The 12,182-nt window shown below is 29.3% G+C and overlaps 1 long non-coding RNA gene across 1 annotated transcript; it reads left to right on the top strand.

Moving 5' to 3' along the window:
* Positions 1–999: 999 nt before the first annotated feature.
* On the top strand, positions 1,000–1,593 carry LOC110228745. Its single transcript, XR_002332285.1, has 2 exons — positions 1,000–1,125; positions 1,212–1,593. It is a non-coding gene; the product is annotated as an uncharacterized LOC110228745 (long non-coding RNA).
* Positions 1,594–12,182: the final 10,589 nt, after the last annotated feature.

Raw genomic sequence — 12,182 nt, 5'->3', positions numbered from 1 at the left:
AACTTTTATGTTTTATGATTTGTGAATGTATTAAACATTTGATTTTGATGTCTTATGCAGATAATCCTAAACAAGATAAACAAACCAATGATGATTGTCGTGTTCAAGAGCATTGCTTTAAATTCATGTTGGATTCTTTCATATGGTTAGTTTTATTCACCCTATTTCTTCTAGCTAAATTATCAAGTTTAATTTGATAATCTTTATATATGTTAAAGATAGCTAAATCGTAAGGTATAGCCGTTGGTTGGATTCATAGCCCCAGAAGAAGCCTCAGAGACCTCTCATGGTGATGCTTTTCCCTATCTCTACTCCCTTCTCTTGTGCCTTGATGAACTGTAGTGATCTGAATCACGACGCTTGGAATCACCATCGCGGTCACGGCGGCGACCGCCTTCACTTTGTGGAGAATGGTCGGGACTCGAATCTCGATCACGATCGTCACTGTGGCTCCTGGAAGATCTCTCCTTATCCATGGCAGAATTTAGGGTACTTTTTTTTTATAAATATATTTTTGACGTAAACGACATCTTTTATTGATAATAAGATAAGATATATGAAAATTCAATTTTCTTTTTCTAACACTTGGTATGGTCGCAAATTTCTTTTTATTTGTTTATTAGAAGCCCATGCCCAATTCTACTCACTCTCTTATATTAATTATTAAAATTGCGAGCACACTATAATGTCCATGTATATTTTATTTAATACAATCTTTTTTGTCTATTGTTATTTAATAAAAATTAACAAAATTTATAGTTATCATATTTCAATTACTAATATATTGGTTATTCCAGTTTATAATAAATCAGATTTGGATGGGAAAAGACAATACGTATCATACTCCAATTTATTTGAGAATTATTTTAGTATATATGTTTTATGAGTATCTTTTTATAATTAAAATAGAAGTGCATCTATATATATGTTCATTTCAGAACCTACTAAATAGTGAATCTACAAATACATTTTCCAAGTACATTTTTGAGCATATTTACAAGAGAATTGCTTTAAATGTTAATAAACTAATAAATTAATTAATTTCATTGGACCCTTACACATTGTACAAATGGAAGTTGGAATCGAGGACTGACTGCATATCGAGTTTGAGTACAATAAAAGCAAGTAAGATAAATTGATTTTCATAATTTTGTGATAGAGCTATGTGGAAAATGTAAAACAACAGCTAATTCTGTATGCTCTGGGTGCAGGTATCACCTAAAAGATGTTATCCTTGGGAAAATATAATTTCTTCTGGTGAGAATCAAGATAAAGAAATGGATCTTGAGATCAGACGACAAGAATCAGTTAGAGCAGGAGCTAATACTCACGTACAACAATTTCTAAGAATGCTATGCGGGTCAGTTCTCACCAAACAAAGAGAAGGAAGATGAGAGCGATAAAGAAGTTTTCACTCTGTCAATTTGTCAAATAATCCAAGGTTTTTAGCTTCTGCATTTATGGTTTAAAGATAAGAGAAAATTCTTTGATTTGGAACTAAGTTCCTTTGATTTGGTCTCTCTTCAAGTAAATATTGTAAATGTAAACGCACAATGTAAGATTTTTATCTCTTCTAAAATAACGATTCCTATCTCTACAAATCCTTTTTTTATTTTTTCTCTTCTATTCTTTGAAATTGATGTATGTGTCAGACACAAAATTAAGTTGCTCAACAAAAAAAAATGTCAGATACAAAATTAATTTTTTTTATGTCATATTAATAGTTAGAATTAGGGGTGAGACCAATTATCCGGGATCCGGGATCCGATCCGTGATCCGCTCCGATCCGCTCCGAAAAACAGGATATCCGGCTGGGGCGGATCCAGATCCGGATAATGAAAAAGCGGATCCGGCCGGATCCGGATCCGGATCCGGATAATAGAAAAATTAAAGCCGGATCTGATTAAAGCCGGATCTGATTAAAGCCGGATCCGGCATTGCTTTTAATATTTTATTACTATTATTTAAATTTTATTAATATTTTTTAATATTTTATTACTATTATTTAAATTTTATTAATAATTTTTATTATCTTTTATATAATAATAATACTTTTAATAATATTTTTAATTATTTCTGTTAAATTATTTGTTTTTAAATATTTTTCTTTAATTTTATATTAATAAAAAAAAATTTATATAAAAAAAACCGGATCCGGATATCCGCCGGGTATCCGGTTATTTTTACGGATATCCTAAATCCGGATATCCGGGTGGAGGGGATCCGGATCCGGATAATGAAAAGACGGATCCGGATACCTTAAAAAAGCCGGATATCCGGATCCGGCCCACCCCTAGTTAGAATTAGCAATTTTAGTCTGATAAAGTATTGAGTTATATAGAATTGTTAATTTCTTTGACAGTTGACACCTATAAATATGTAATTCTATAATACTAAATTACTAAATTAAACATATACCATTGATTAAATAAAAAAAAACACCAAAAATTTAAATCATATAATTTTAATTCTAAATTAAAAAATGTAAAAGCTAACATTAGCATATATATATATATATATAATTTTATCCTTAGGTACTGCGGTCCAAATCTGATTTACACCGAAGACTAATTTGTACAGTTCAAATTATTGATTTTGCAACTGCGAATGACTAAATATACAAAATAATTGTTTGGACCCGTAGTTTACACACATATCACTACTTCCACCCTAAGATCGCCTGAAACAAACTTAACCACGTCCAATTATATAACATCAATTCTTCCATAATTATTATGTTCAAATTCGAAATAAAACATATCATAAAATACAGTAGACAATAAGTTTCACAACTTTAAAATAAAACACTTCTACAACATATTTAAAACCAAAATTTTCTGCCTGAGCAACATCGAGTTACCACAAAATATACAATTTTATTACATACAAAAAAATTTTACCCGTGCTGTAACACAAAATCAATATTTTAAAAAAAAAAACCATGAAACTGGGCCAAACAAACCCCAGTATAGCTCACTAAAAAACTTAAACCCAATACAACAATTTGTTGTTTATTCTCTAATTATCAATACCTACTTAAATCAAATAAATTGTTAATCTCATAAAAAAAATACAAATCTAATGCAGCTAAATACAGGCCCGGCCCGTGGCAGAAGCTCATGAAGCTAGGGCTTTAGGGCATCAGATGTTATAAAGAAATTTAGGGGCATCATTTACAAAATTGTTCAATAGGTCTAGTGGTTAATCTTGGTTCAAAACCCACATTATGTATTCTTTTAAAATGATTTTTTTCTTTTCATTGGGGCATCATTTATATGGCTTGCTTTAGGCAGTCCATATATTCGGGCCGACACTGGCTAAATATATTAAATTCTAAAATACAATATTCTCTCCTTATTTATTACCAAGTCATGTTTTCAACTAAATTAAGATTTAACAACATTTAATTCCTATAATAAAATTAACCAAAAATGATAAGGAAAATAGATCTAAAATTAATTATATAGTATTATTTACTTCTACAAACAAAATATACAATTATCGTCAAATAAATAATACACAACATAATATCCAAATAGTAATAAACATAAAATAATATGATATATTCCTTTTTATACTATACTATTACACTATATTATTTCTTACATAATTCAAATAAAATGAACAATTTAATTCACAGAAAATATAAAATCCTGTGTTGTATAGCACGGGTCCTTATCTAGTCTATACTAGTATTTTTCCAGTCACTTTTGAGACGGGTGGGTAAAATTGTTCTCGGATACTTTGGATACCCGGCCCGTTTACAAATTTTGGTCATAAAAAGTTTGTTGGGTCGGGTTATATTTAACCCAACTCATACACCGGATATTCCATATTTAACAATTTAGATATTTAGAAGATTTGATTAAAATTTATAATTATGATTCTCTTATCATCTTTGTTTGATTTGTTTTTAACTGTTTTGAATCATCATATAATACATAAAGTAAAAAAAAAAATCAATTTTTTTTCTGCATATACTGTGATTCGAAATTTTAAAAACGGACATATATTATCCAATTTACGAAAATATGTGTTCAACGTTCTACATCGATTAAAATATTTAGACAATGATTCAGAATCATATCATAAATAAGATCAACATTAATAAAATAAATGAGCATTTTGGCCGGACGAGTTTGGCGGGACAGGTTTTTGAATCAACAATAATAAAAAAATTAAAATATCATTAATCCGCTGCTTCAATACGGATTAAATCCTGAATTTTTTTTTTGAATACCACTAATATTAGACATATTAAATGAATCTTATTTAGAAAAGATTGTATAAAACCACAAATTGTCTCGTGGTATAATGTTACTTAATAACAATTGTAAACTATAAAATATAAATATCTTAGAAAATGATCCAATTTGCAAACTTTTATATATAATAAATAATCATAAAATTTTAAAAATTACTACTTTTAGAAAACAAATCATGGGACGGGTTAAGAAGTTACATGACGAGTTATATTTTGGAACGAAGTTATATGGTGGACGAGTTTGAATCAATATTTATAAAATTTTGAAATATCATAACATGCCGCTTTAATACAGATTAAATCTTCAATTTACTAAAATATAAATGACTTAGAGAATGATATGATTTGTAAACTTTTATATAGAATAAATAATCATTAAATTTTATTAAAAAAATAAAGCACGGGACATGTTAAGAAATTATGGAACGGGTTATATTTTGGAACGGGTTTATATGGCGGACAAATTTGAATCAATATTTATAAATATCATTAACATGCCGCTTTAATACGGGTTAAATCCTCAGTTTATTAACAATTGTCTCGTTGACTCGTGGTATACCGTTACTTAATAACAATTGCAAACTATAATATAAATAAATATTTTATAAGAAGATACAATTTACAAAATATTTTTATACTAACTTTAAAAATAAATCATCATGCGGTGTACCGCGGGTTAAAATCTAGTTATTGTTTGTTAAATCATAACGTCTATGGTAATATTGGTGTTTGTTAATTAAACATGACATCAAAAAAATTTGTATTACAAGTATACTCAGAATATTTTACCAAGGCTTAGAAAAGTATATGTGAAGAATAAACATACGTGTATACGTAACGTAAGTACTCTCCCAATATATAATAAAAGAAGAGAAGTTTGATAAATATTAAATAAATTTAGATAAAATAAATTACAGTTTGACTGTTGCTAATATCCTACAATCTTGAGAAAAAAATATATTTTAGAAAACTAACATTAGAAGAGCAAACTAAAAGTATGGTAATAGAAAATAAGTTGTTACAAATTTTTTGTGCATATTTTGTGAAAAATATATTTAGTTTGAAATAATTTAAAGTTTGTGAATACAGTAAATACAATATCTGTATTTTGATTTTTTTTTTCAAAAATTAATATATTAATCTAGCTACTTGTATTTGTAATTTTCAGAAAGTGATGAATTCGTTTGTAGCAGAATATATGCCAATAGAACAGTAGTGTTCACGATATTAGATGAGGACAAGAAATGATATTGGCTTATATACTATATAATATATATTATATAGATAATCGTTATTATATGAAAAAAAGTTTGCAAAGCATATCCTTTAAAGTTAGAAAGATATACAATTTTATCATCATTGAACTTAAATATATAGTATTAAAAATGATTCATGTTCCATTTGCTATGAAATTTAAAAATTTATGTCATATCTTGTTAAAATTTGTTTAATATATGATAAAAATTTGTGGATTTTCATGTGTTTTATTTTTAATAATTGATTTCACAACCAAGTGTAAGCATAATTTTCACCGATCATATTTTTTAGAGTGGCATAAATGTGGAGCTTATTATTATTTCTGTAAATATGTGCTAAAATTTTTCAATTGGAGTCGACGTATTTCATTACAAATGAATGGGTGAAGAAAAAAAAGTTATTTACTATGGTCCCGTCGGACTACGAATCTCTTAACCCCATTTTCGTAGGATATCACTCAGTGGTCATAGCCGGTCTTGACATAGTGGATGACGAACCCATGGCTGTATATAGTAATGGTGATCTTCAGGATGATAATGGATATATTTATGTATCTCTTGCCACTTTGCATATATCTGTGGGTGTAGATACATTACATAAAAAAGTTTTGTTCAAGAGTCATTTGAGTTCATGCATTTTCTAACTAATTTTATCGCCATAGATATGGATATGAATGAGGATGAGGATTAGAATGACGATAAGAAAATGGATGGGAAAAAGTTTAGGAAGCCAAAGAAAAATAGAAACCAAAAGAGAAACTGGAAGAGGAGATAGTACACAAAAAGGTCTACTAGTTTTAGGTATTTTGTTGCTGGTACAAATATCCTAAAAGAACATCATTCTTTCATATCACACTACAAAAATGTATAGTGTAATATTTTTTTTTGTAGCCACTTGCACATGAAAGCCTTAAAAGGTAAATAAAAGTAATACAACCAGTAATTTAGAAATGTTATCAAATATGAATATTATTGGATTTGATATTTTCAGTTTGTTTTTTATTGTAATTTGATTTTAAAGTATTTTAAGAAATTTCGTAGGATTTTATTACAATATATGTAATATTGAATAATAGAAAAATATTTTCATTTTCTTATATTAGCTATTGAAATATTTTATTAATGTTTTTGGAAGAGTGATAAACTCATCCGAAGAAAAAATAACATGTTCCGTATTTTATGATATCTTCAACAAAATTTAAATTTAAAATAATATTTTTTAGATAGACTTTTTTTGTAAGGACTAAACACTAAAATATTTGAAAGCTTCCAGCCGTGAAGATTCGAAGCTTTGCTGGGAGATCAGAGGAAGTGGAGGAAGAGAAGGAAGAGGAGTAAGAGGAGGAAGAGGAGGAAGAGAAGAAGAAGGAAGAGAAGGAAGCTTCGAAGCCTCCTCCAAGGACTTGGCTCAATACTAACTTTCCGGAACTCAAGAGAATCTTCAAAGGTGCATACAAAGAAATCGGTGGTGGCAACTACATAGGGAAGGGTTTGAAAGCCATCAAAGAAAATTTCAACATGCATGGGGAGATTACGAGAGGCAAGGATCAGTATGGATGCAAGTTTGCATAAATTACGTATTTGGACATGACAGAGATAAATGAGCTGGATGAGAACAAAGAGAAGAAGAAGGTTCCTTGCACGTATTACCACAAGTTCTCGATCGCCGGAAGAAAGAAGAGATTCACCGTTAAGCTAGGCATGGTCGAAAGAGAAATCTGCACTATCAAATAGTGATCAGGGGCAAGGGCACTTTCACGGTATCTTTTGGGAATGGCACCCAAACCATTATCACTGTTAATTAGTGAATTTTATCCTATCAAGGTAGAAACAGCTTATACTGTTCTATTGGACCTTTGCTTGGTGTTTGCCTTTTGGAATGTTTGCTTTTTTGGACCTTTGCTTAAGTGATGGGTTAATGCCATGATTATTCTCGTTTACATGACAAAGTTTGATTTTTTAGCTACTAAAAAAAACACTAAAATATTTATTTACTTATATAGATGAATTTATTATACAATATTATTAAAGTTGTTGATATTTTATACTGATAAAAATACATTTAAAAAATCTTCTAATTTTTATTAGTGGTGATGAAGACGAGGATGATTCATTTGAGAATTTTAAAAATGAGTATATCATAAAGGAATGAGGAGATTATAACTAATTTGATGTAATTTTAATGGAAGAAGTTGTGAATTGTGAACATAACAAATTAGATTTATATTATATTATTTTATTATGGTCAAAAATTAGTAGCGTAAAGTTCTCAATCTTAGCAATAATAAATATAAACGTTTTTGCAGTTTTGGTCGCTTCTCTTGTTTATGAATTTAAATTTAGTTTTAGCTATCAAGAATTGAAATCAAGATTGGTTACAAAGTTGTAATATTTTATTCAATAAGGTTATGTTGAACTATAACATATTTTTTGGAAATCCTATACAAATAAGATACTTTTAGCTAATTAACATTTTTTCAACTCTGCCAATTTTAAATACAAATATACACTCAACTAGATACCTAGAAAAACAAAACTTAGTTCAATTATGTTGTAATTAATATGGACCATTATATTATAATGTATTAGTTGAGATATGATTGCTGAGAATCTCATGTTTAATTGGATTTGCATGTTTGTTAATGTCTTATTAAGTAGACGAATGACGCATACTCATTAACAGTGTTCTAAAATACGCTAGGCGGTAGTCGGACGGTGGATCATCGTAGAAGGCCTAACTGTATATGCGGCTGTATATGCGGGGTATATACGGTGAATATATTTTTATAAAAATATATATATACATATATATGATATAAATATATTGTAAATATATATAATATCATAAAAATATAATTGTAAAAAAAAATAAAAGGAGTCTCACGTTAAACTCCAACTCTTAAAAAAATGAAAACATAATGACAACCGTATTTAGATAAGCAGCACCGTATAAGTGGCTGTATTGAGCCGTATAACGCCGAATAATGACCGTATTGAGCCGTATAATGGTCGTATTGAGCCGTATAGCGCCGTATAAGTGGCCGTATTGAACCCAACCGTATTTGTTAAACGCATAACTTAAAAACAGTACAGTAGTTTGTCGTATAGCGTATAACTACCGTATATACGGCCGCCTAAGACGTATTTTAGAACACTGCTCAATAAGTAGAATGACACATGCTCATTAAGTAGACGAATGACAAAGATTTATTAAGCATTAGATTTCCTTTTTGGTTTATGTGTTTTAATTTTGCAAGTTAATTTACATAATGAAACATGAATCTCTAGAGACGTTGGTAATGTTAAATGTTAAGAGTAAGTATATGGATATGAACAAAAAAAATGTTCAAATGGAGTTGATTGAAAAGAGACAATAATAGAAGCACCAGCGCAGGGTAAAATTCAAATTCAACAGCCAACTCAAACTCGACCAACTCAATTTCCACGTAAGAGACACAAATATTCAACTATTAGTCGTGAATTAGTAAAATAAAAAATTATGGAACAATTCACTGGAAAAAGTTAGAGAAATATCCAAAGATGCCTACAATAATAGATAAGACGACTTATGATCAAATTGACCGTGAGATGGCTAGTGAGATCATTATCTACAATGATATACCATTTAGATATATTGAGTTTGAGAAATTTAGAATGAGGGACTTATATTTGAATCGAGATTGGCAGTCTATTTGTAGGCAAACAGATAATGTTGATGTATTTAAGAGATTTCAGATAGAAAAAGAAAAGGTGAAAGATGTCTTTTACAAAGCATCGAGGTCGGGTTTATATTTTTACTTTAGATTTATGGACGGCGCATGTTAAAGTGATATGATACATCTACTTGACTATACATTTTATTGATGATAGGTGAAATTTAAATAGTAAGATGTTGGCATGATTCATGATTTGAAATCTCCACATACCGGTGAAAATATTGTTAGTAGGATTCTTAACTGTCTGAAAGAATAGGGATTAGAAAAAAAAATGTATTCTCTAGCATAGTGGATAACGCTAAAATAATGATACTATGTAAAAAATCCTTATAGATCGATTGCACCTGATGAGTGGAGATAGTTTTTTATACGATGAAAAATTTATGCATGTGAGATGTTGTGCCCATATTTTGAGCTTGAAAACAAAAGTTTAGAATTAGCAAAAGATATTCTATACAACATTTGCGAAAGTGTCAGATATCTCAAAGCATCTCAATAGAGGAAGTAAGTTTTTATCTCTCGATGTTTCTACATATTAAATGCTAGTTAGATCAAAAAGCATTTGTCAGCATGAAAGATTTTGATACCAGTTTTAAAACTTTGGTTTGAGAGCATGGGTGGAGCCGCGGAGAAAAAATTTATGATATGTTAAAATCTTTCAGTGTCATCACTATTTACTTTTCATGCTCTAAGTATCCCACATCCAGTGTATACTTCACACAAGTATGGAGGATTGAGTTGTTGCTGAAGAAGTATGTCACTTGTGGTGATGATGTTTAGGACCAACTGGCTCAGGAGATGAAGGGTAAATTTTTTTAGTATTGGAAAGATTACAGCCTTATTTTGTATATATAAGGTATTTTAAATCTAATGCTTAAATTGAAGATGCTTGAAATAGCTTACAAAATAGTAGATCCTACTACTTGTCAGCTGAAAACTAAAGAGCTTGAAAAGAATTTGAATTTGTTTTTTAAAGCTTATCAACAAGTAATTCAAGTGTTTCAACAACTCTCGTGACATACTCATTGAATCTCCATTTTACGATGATCATAATAATGTATTATTGTTAACTACTCAATGATGTGTTAATGTATTTTTCTATACATAATTAGAATTTCATTATCAAAATCTTATTACGTGCGTCTTTGTAACACAATATTACCTAGAGCTGGAAAGAAGTATTGAAGCTTGTTTGAACAACAAAAAGCACACTTGGATATTTATTTGGATGAGCCTAGGCTAGAGTGGAAGTCTTCTCCGAATTTGGATGTCTTGAGCTATTGGAAAGATAATCAACATTGATTTAGCGATTTAGCCTCTATTGCATGCGACGTTCTTAGTATTTCCATTACTACTTTAGCATCAGAGTCAGCTTTTAGCATTAGATCTAGGGTTTTGACTCAATACAGAAACCGCATTCTTTATGAAAATGTTCAGGTTTTACTTTTTACTCACAATTGGTTACTTGGGTTTGTTGACTGTAAGGCAAATTCTTAAAATTGAGATATTTATAATTTAACTGATTTATATTAACTATTTTTCATTTTAAATTGTAGGTACCACAGACGATACTCCAAATTTTAACCATGGCGATGTAAAAAAGACGGCGAGTAGTTCGGGAGTAGAAAGTTCCATATCAAAAGATTCAAGCATCATGAGAAGTAAAAGGTTAGAAGTTAGAACATCTGTTCTTTTTGCATTACGTCATGACGTCTAGAAATTATTATCGTTATGACGTCTAGAAATTATTATCGTTATGACGTCTATATATGTTAAAAATTAAATTTATGGATACTTATGTTCTAATGTGGAATACAAAGCAAGTGATTTAATGCACATGCAAGATTGAAGAGGTAAATCGATTGTAAACCGAAATAGGAATTAATGGATTTATACATAAATGAGGTGGGTTTACCCATATTAATATCTTAAGATGGGATGAAATAAAACGTTTTTTTCTTTTTTTCTAAACTCATTTCCTATAAGTGGTTTCATTCTTCTCTCAAATAACATTACTCGAAATTTCATTCTCTATTTCTGCATAAAACTATCAGTGCTCGTTAACTTCATGATCCCAATTCCATTAGAATCATATCCTATTGTATTGGATTATTCAAGGGATCTAATTTATGAATTTTTGATTATGTGTCCAATTTTACTGTACGGAGAAATCACAAAAAGAAATCTTACATATTATGACAATTTGTTATGTAATAAATAGACACAACTTTTTGGTTGTTTTAATAGTTTTCAGCTCTCTGTGGCATCAAAATTGGGTCTTCACTAGATTCAACAGATTCAAATTCAACACATGATTTTTAAGTATTATAATCCATGCAAATATTTGGTTCAGTTTGGTTATCGATTTTAGAGAAATTTTGGTATATTTTTGTAAATTTTGAAATAATCCAGTTTACTTTGGATATCTCTATACTATTAAAAGAGAAGTACAAATCCAATTCGGATCGGGTTAAATTAATAAATTGAAGATAATTGACCCGTAATTGTGGCAATTGGTTCATTCAATTTCAGTTTCGATTTCAAAAGGAATTATCCACCCAATAATGACCCATAAGCATAAAAAACGGATCTACAATATATACCTTGCAAAACAAATCCGACTAATATGGAAACTTGATCATTTTCTCAATCGATTTATCATTTTAAAGTAATTAAATCAACCATAATTTAGAAAATCTAATTGAGAAATATAATGAATTGTTATATTATTCCCTATAATATAGAAAAAGAAAATGTGCCCCATAACAAACTTATCATTTTATGATACATCATATAATGCATACAATAAGTCTATCTTATATAAAAAGAAAATATGCCCCAGATTTGCTAACACTACTTTGAAAACAGAGATTCAAATAAAATGCATACAATAAGTCTATCTTATATTATGATACATCACCTGTTTAACTTAATTACAGTTTTTCA

The sequence above is a fragment of the Arabidopsis lyrata genome (genome assembly GCF_000004255.2).
Source record: "Arabidopsis lyrata subsp. lyrata unplaced genomic scaffold ARALYscaffold_5, whole genome shotgun sequence".
In the NCBI taxonomy this organism is placed as follows: Eukaryota; Viridiplantae; Streptophyta; class Magnoliopsida; order Brassicales; family Brassicaceae; genus Arabidopsis; species Arabidopsis lyrata.
Note: the sequence above shows the minus strand (reverse complement) of the source record. Positions and strands in the feature narration are given on the sequence as shown.